The 7,415-nt window shown below is 36.7% G+C and overlaps 1 protein-coding gene across 5 annotated transcripts in view; it reads right to left on the bottom strand.

Moving 5' to 3' along the window:
• Window positions 1-7,415, bottom strand: part of Stag1 (stromal antigen 1) — a 305,967-nt gene that overhangs the window by 274,604 nt on the left and 23,948 nt on the right. For 2 of the 5 annotated variants that reach the window (XM_029543700.1, XM_029543699.1), the window contains exon 3: window positions 6,864-6,920. The exons of the other annotated variants lie outside the window; for them this stretch is intronic. The gene's annotated coding sequence lies outside the window, so the exon portion shown is untranslated. The remainder of the gene's footprint in view (window positions 1-6,863; window positions 6,921-7,415) is intronic. 5 annotated transcript variants of the gene reach the window in all.

The raw sequence follows: 7,415 nt of genomic DNA, 5'->3' as shown, positions 1-7,415 counted from the left end.
ATTTTATTTTATTTTATTTTTTTTGTTTTTCGAGACAGGGTTTCTCTGTATAGCCCTGGCTGTCCTGGAACTCACTTTGTAGACCAGGCTGGCCTCGAACTCAGAAATTCGCCTACCTCTGCCTCCCGAGTGCTGGGATTAAAGGCATGCGCCACCACGCCCGGCCTTATCTTTTTTTTAATGTATGTATGTATGTGGTTTGTGTGAGATATGTGCACCATATGCATGCAGAAACCTGGGAAGAGAGCATTGAAGTCCCTGGTTCTAGAGTTACAGACAGTTATGAGTGGTCATGTGAGTGTTGGGAACTAAACTCAGATCCTCTGAAAGAGTAGTGCCCTTTAATCCTTGAGCTATCTCACCAGCACTGACATTTCTACACCCAGGTATTTCTACGTTTGTTTGAAGTTGACATAAACTATGTCACTTATAAAATACTTTCAGATATATTCTCCAATCACAGCTATCTTTTGTAATTTACAGAAAAATTTAACTATATTTAACTTATAGAGGATATAAGAAGGCGATGGCCTAAATCTGAAAGTAAAAAAGCCAGTACTTAAACCTGTTAACTCTCGCGTCTTCTAATACTATTAGGTTTCAGTCAATTCCTAAGAACTACTGACTAACACAGCCATACAAGAGTACCTATTGATTCCTAAGATAACTGAAAATTAATTTTTCTTGATGACCTCTTATTCACTCAAGGTACAACCCTTTCTTCTTAGAATTCTGTTTCATATCATCTAATACTAAATAAATATATAAAGAAACCATCTTTTTGAGTTCTTATTATTTTAAACCATATATATAGCAGAGAAAATTATAGTAGTTTCCCATAAAAACCTTGTACAGGGCTGAAAAGAACAGCCGGGCAGTGGTGGCGCAGGCCTCTAATCCCAGCACTTGGGAGGCAGAGGCAGGCAGATTTCTGAGTTCGAGGCCAGCCTGGTCTACAGAGTGAGTTCCAGGACAGCCAGGGCAATACAGAGAAACCCTGTCTCGAAAAACAAACAAACAAATAAACAAAACAAAAAAAGAATATTTTCCTTTCTACTGTCAGGAAAAAAGTAGGGGGCAAGAACAATGGGAAAAATCAAATCTTTAAAAATAATCTCTTTACATTCCTAAGTAACTCACTTGGTTTTAGAGGAGGATAATGCCTGGCTGTGATTATTTCTACATTATCTTAACTATTTTTAATGTTTACCCAGAAAATCAATTATGTCAATATAAAAACACTGGTCAGTCGGGTAGTAGTGTCATGTGCCATTAATTCCAGCACTCAGGAGCAAAATGTAGGTGGATCTCTGTTAATTAGAGGCCAAGTCTACACTGAGAAATTCTGTCTGAAAAACAAAAAACAAAAACAAAAGTCTAGTGCATTTCCTTATCATCCCATGACTATATATACAGTAGACTAATATTAAGACAGAAACTTTAAAAAGCTAACTGATTCCTTTGCTTTCATTAGGTAACCTGTCATATCATAGCCAATTCCAAAGTGTTTTTATTTTCTTATTTAACTAAGGCAGTATCATTTTTCATTCTCTTTCTTCTGTAGAGACTTTTTTTAAGTGAGAAAGACAATTTTTTTTCCAGCTCACGTATAGCAGTACACTGGAAGGAAGAGAAGGATCATGAGTTCAAGGACAAAATGAAGTACACAATGAGTCTAAGCTGTCCCAAGCTATATAGCAAGACCCTATTCTCAAAGTAAAACTGGCCAAGCAGAGGTAGCACATGACTTTAATCTCAACACTCACGATAGAAAGGCAGGTGGATTTATGTGAGTTCGAGGCCAGCCTGATTTATCAAGTGAGTTCCAAGACAGCCAGGGCTATACAAAGAAACCCTGTCTTGAAACAAACAAACCATAAATAAATAAATAAATAAATAAATAAATAAATAAATAAATAAATGCAGAATAGGGGTAGGAATATGAGTGTGATTATACATATATTACAGCTATATAAAAGTACAGAAAATGATACTTGAATACTGTAGCATTCCACAACATACATACACATACACATAATATATTTAAAATGAAATTCACAAAACCCATAGAATATTCTAGAACAAGCAAACTATTTATTAGAATAACTATATGCAGAGACTATTAAAAACCAAGCCCTTTCACAGACGTGAAGATCAGCAGACATTAGTCTAAGATAACAGAGGAAGAATTGTTTTTTTATTGGATACTTTCTTTATTTACATTTCAAATGTTATCCTCTTTCCAGGTCTCCCATCTGAAAACCCCCTATCCTATCTCCCCTCCCCCTAACTCTATGAGGGCACTCCCTCACCCACCTACCCACTCCCACCTTGTTAGAGAAGTGTGTCACTGTAAAGGCAAGGCAAGTGTCTCACATTGGGTAAGGCAATCTCTGCCCAGTGTGAAACATAGTTGTCTCTCCTGGCTGCAGTCAGTCAGATCAAGATGCACAACTCTCAGCTCCTTCTCCAGTACCATGTCTACCTGGACATTGCCATGTTTCCTGCCATGATGATAATGGGCTAAACCTCAGAAACTATAAACCAGCCACAATAAATTTTTCCTTTACAAGAGTTGCCTTGGACAAGGTGTCTCATCACAGCAATGAAATACGAAGACAGCTATGCACATGTTCTTCCACTGAGTTATATCCTTTGTTAGTAATGGTAGTCCTTTCTTTTTTTTAATTATAAAAGGAAGTTCATTTGGGATCTGGGAAGGAGGTCTTGGGCAGAGAAAGAAAGTGAACAGAGGAAGACAGAAAGAGAAAGGGCAGAGACAAAGAAGGGAACACATGAGGAGGGAGGGAGGGAGGGAGAGGGAGGGAAGGAAGAAATAATAGCATTCTTATATGTGGTTAAACTAATAAAAATAACTGTCAATTGCTTATAGTTTCATTTTCAAAAGCTTTTTTTATGGTCAAGCATTGAACAGAATTTAATTCCTCTACCAACTGGGAAAAAGTAAAACCAAACAGAATACACTACTTCTCATCTATCTGATAGGATTATGAATTAAAGATTCATAATATTGAGTGAGCAACACTCAACCTGAACGTAGGAACATAAAAAGGAGTTTTTATGAAAGCAACCTAAGCAGAATCTGTCAAGATTTTTTCTAAGAATTGAATAAGCAGAAATGCACTTACAAAAAAAAAAGAGAGAAATGCACTTACACAACAAAGATCTAAAAGTAAATGTGCAGCCAACCCTAGTATTATATATATATATATATATATATATATATATATATATATATATATAAAATCCTAGTACAAGGATTGTTGGTTCGAGGCCAGTTTAAGCTACACAGAGTTGCAGGCTAGTCTGGGTTGTATATTAAGATTCTTCCTCAAGCAAATACAAATGTAAAAGATGCAACAACAAAAATATGGGTTTTTTTTTTTTAAATTAAAATTTCGTGATGAGCTAAAAATCTATGTTTAAATAGTCCCACAAAAGATCAAGTGCTGAAGGTTTAGTCCCTTTTACTGGTGATAACACTACCAGTAAACTGTGAAAACTTCAACATATGGGGCCTGGTAATAGGAAGTGAGGTTACTAGGAAACCTTAAAATGGAGAGAAGAACCGTGTTTCTTCTTGGCTCACTTCTCTTCTCAGATGTCATAAATTAAGTAATTACCTCCTCATTCAAATGCATCCACTATGATGTTTCTGCCTCACCACAACCCCAATGGAAATGAGCCAAAAGGTCATAGCCTACAACCATAAACCAAAACAACCTTCTCAGCCAGGCGGTGGTGGCGCACGCCTTTAGTCCCAGCACTGGGGAGGCAGAGGCAGGCGGATTTCTGAGTTCAAGACCAGTCTGGTCTACAAAGTGAGTTCCAGGACAGCCAGAGCTACACAGAGAAACCCTGTCTTGAAAAAACCAAAAAAAAAAAAAAAACCCAACCTTCTCCTCCTTTTAAACTGTTTATCTCAGATACTTTGTAACAGGACTAGAAAGATTAACATAAGACTTATCATACATGGATATCATATGCATAAATGAAAAAACTATTCAATTGTTAAAAAGAACAAAACTTGGGGCTGGAGAAATGGCTCAATGGTTAAGAACACTTGCTGTTCTTGCAAAGGACCCAGGTTTAGTTCCAAACACCCAGATAGTGACTCAAGATTACCTATAATCCAGTTCCAGAAAACCAGCCTGATACCCTCTTCACTTCCTTGGACACTGCATGTACATGGTGTACATACATACATACATGTAGGCAAACATATACTTAAAATAAGCAGATCTTTAAATAAAGAAAAAGTCTATCCATACCAGTAAAAAGATTCTCACAGTAAAAATTCTGAAAGGTACAAAATAATATATATGTGTCTGCATTAGTTTTATGTGCTGCTATAACCAACAGATACAAATTTGCTGAGTTAAAAGAATTTGGGTTTGGAATATAGTTCAACTGATAGTATGCCTAACATGTTGGAAGTCCTGAGTTAATTCCCACAATATATAAGTCAGTGGTTGTACATGTTGAAATTCAAAATCATACTTGGCTATATAGCAAGCTTAAGGCCAGCTCGGGCCTTGTATGGACTCTATGAGGTTTTAAAAAAAAAAAAAAAAAATTGGTCTCACAACTCTGGAGGTCAAAAGTCTAAAATCAAAGTAGGAGCATAACCTTATCTTCCCAACAGCCTTAAAAAGCGAAGCCTTACCTGATCGAGGTATGCTAACTGGCTTATGGCTTGTATAACTTTAATCTCTGCTCTGCATTCTTCTAAAGTGACTTATCATTCATTGTATTGAGACTTCATCCTAATCCAAACTGACCTCACCTGAAATCCTTAATTAAAATGTGCAGAAATTATCAAAAGTCCCATTCACAACTTCCAGGAATAAAGACTTAGGCATATCCTTTGAGGAGGCGGGGATGGGAGAAATTATTTAACAAAAAATACTTTTGTTTTAAATCATGTGTACATATAAGAAATCATTATTATAGCTCTATGAAAGGGAATTCTCATTCTCAATCTCTACTTAAAACTGCCATCCAGTACTCAATGATTTTATCTTGCTCTACTTTGGGGTTTTTTTTTGTTGTTGTTGTTGTTTTTGTTTTTCAAGACAGGGTTTCTCTGTGTAGCCCTGGCTGTCCTGGAACTCACTCTGTAGACCAGGCTGGCCTCGAACTCAGAAATCCGCCTGCCTCTGCCTCCCAAGTGCTGGAATGAAAGGCGTGCGCCACCACGCCCGGCTCTACTTTGTTTTACAAGAGTACTTTATATCTATATTTTAATTTGCTTACTTATATAAAATTATTTTTAAGTTTTATCCTCCTCTCCAAGTCAAAAATCAAACTTGTAAGGTAGATTTTTTTTTGCCTCATCTATTCACAGATTAACTAGGATACCATCTCTTAAGCACTTATGTTTGAATACTTTTTATTTATAAAATTTACTTTAAAAAGCCACCATTTTAGTATTATAATTTACTCACTACACAAATTTTATGTTATAAATTTCACCTATCTATAAACATAACCTACTTCCATTTTTACCACCTCCATCCTCCTCTGAGAAAAATTATTTTGTATCTTTTCTCCTACTAAATGCATCAATTTTCTTGAAGGTGATTAGAGTGGGAAATGTTTAGAGCCAAATCCAGTGCCTTGATCATGCCAGGCACTTGCTCCATGACTCGAGCTATGCCCATCCTCCCTTAACTTCAGTTGTTAAAGTCACTTTAAATTCATTACTTTAAAGCTTTCTTGATTATCTAACTCTTGACAAATAACTTTCCTTTGGTAGAGTATTTTAGTTTGATTTTTTTTCTTCTTTTTTCTTTTGAGGCCTCTTTTGGGAAGTGGGAAAAGGATATAAAGTAAAAAAGAATTACCTGAGAAATTTTCCTGAAATTATCTTCCTTTGTGTCCTAAGCCCACAAGCATGTAGTTTGCCAGAGGGAGTCATAAATGAATACTTAGGATCTGAAAACCCTTCGCTGGATATTGATATAATACAATCTTAATCATTATGTTGAAATATCACTAAAAGACAAATTGATCACTACAACCTGTAATTAATAATCCTTAATTAAGTCTCCTACAAAATTTTCAGAGGAACCATTAAGATTGCAAATAGGCTTGATGCATCCTAAAATACAAAAATAGACCTGCCTAAAAAAGCCTATCTAATTGGCACATACACATTTTTAAATATCCTGTTTGTTGCCATATTACATCCTTCATTCTTTGTCTTGCCTTTAAACGCTTATAAATTCACTTTAGATATTCAAAGTTACCCTGCTATAGAAAAGAAACCATCTTTTCCCTGTTGTGCTGTGTGTTCTTCTAGACTCCTATTATATGACAGTCCTTCTAGTTCCTCGCTTTGGTATACTCAAGTTACTTCTTCTCTGTCCAGAAAGCTTTGCAGAGAGCAGGTATCTGCAAATACTGACTTCAGAACACTTATGCTATCCTCTAGTCCTGTTGTTGAGCCAGAAAGCACTGAAGAAAAAGGATAACTAGTTGGTTTCTAACCTTAGTCTATGAATAATTAGAAGCACTTAACCTTTTAGGCTCACTCAAGTTTTCTTAGCCATATTAAATGAGTATACAGAATTAACAGATCAGAAATCCATTCTGGCTACACAAGTTAGAAGAATATAAGTATTATCACAAATAGTTTATGCACACATAACATTCCCGACCTTGTGTTAGTGAATCTTTAGAAAATCTGAAATAGTCTCTTCAATTTAAGAATGAGTAATTTATCCAGATAATATTACAATTATGTTCTCTTTGTGTAAAACTTATTTTTTTTTTAATACATGCTTTGCTTTCTGTTGCTGTGATAAAACACTGATCAAAAGCACCTTGGAGAGGCTTACCTCCATCGTCCAGGATAGTAAAGGCAGGAATTCAAGGGAGGGACCTGGAGTCAAGACCTGAAGTAGAGACCATGGAAGGGGGACTCTGCTTACTGGCTTGTTCAGCTACTTTATTTTTTAACAGCCCAAGCCCACCTGCCTAAGGATAGCACCACCCACAGTGGGGTTTCCTATGTCAATTAACAAATTAAAAAAAGTCACCAAACACATACCCACAAGCCACTCTAATAAAGGCAAGTCCTCAACTGAGGTTCTCTCTTCCAGGTCACTCCAACACAGTGATTCTTAACTAAAATTTAACCCTAATACCAGAGCTCAGAAGGCTAAGACAAAGGATTCCAAGTTCAAAGCCAGCTTCAACTATACTGCCAAGACCCTAGAGAGAGAGGGTGGGGGAGGTGAGGGAGGTGGGGGAAGAGGGAACAGGGAACAGGGAAGAGGGAACAGGGAAGAGGGAACAGGGAAGAGGGAAGAGGGAAGAGGGAAGAGGGAAGAAGAAAAGAAGGAGGAGGAGGAGGAGGAGGAAAAGGAGGAAGAAGAGGAAGAGGAAGA

This window comes from Mus pahari, chromosome 10 (genome assembly GCF_900095145.1).
Source record: "Mus pahari chromosome 10, PAHARI_EIJ_v1.1, whole genome shotgun sequence".
NCBI classification, from domain to species: domain Eukaryota; kingdom Metazoa; phylum Chordata; class Mammalia; order Rodentia; family Muridae; genus Mus; species Mus pahari.
Note: the sequence above shows the minus strand (reverse complement) of the source record. Positions and strands in the feature narration are given on the sequence as shown.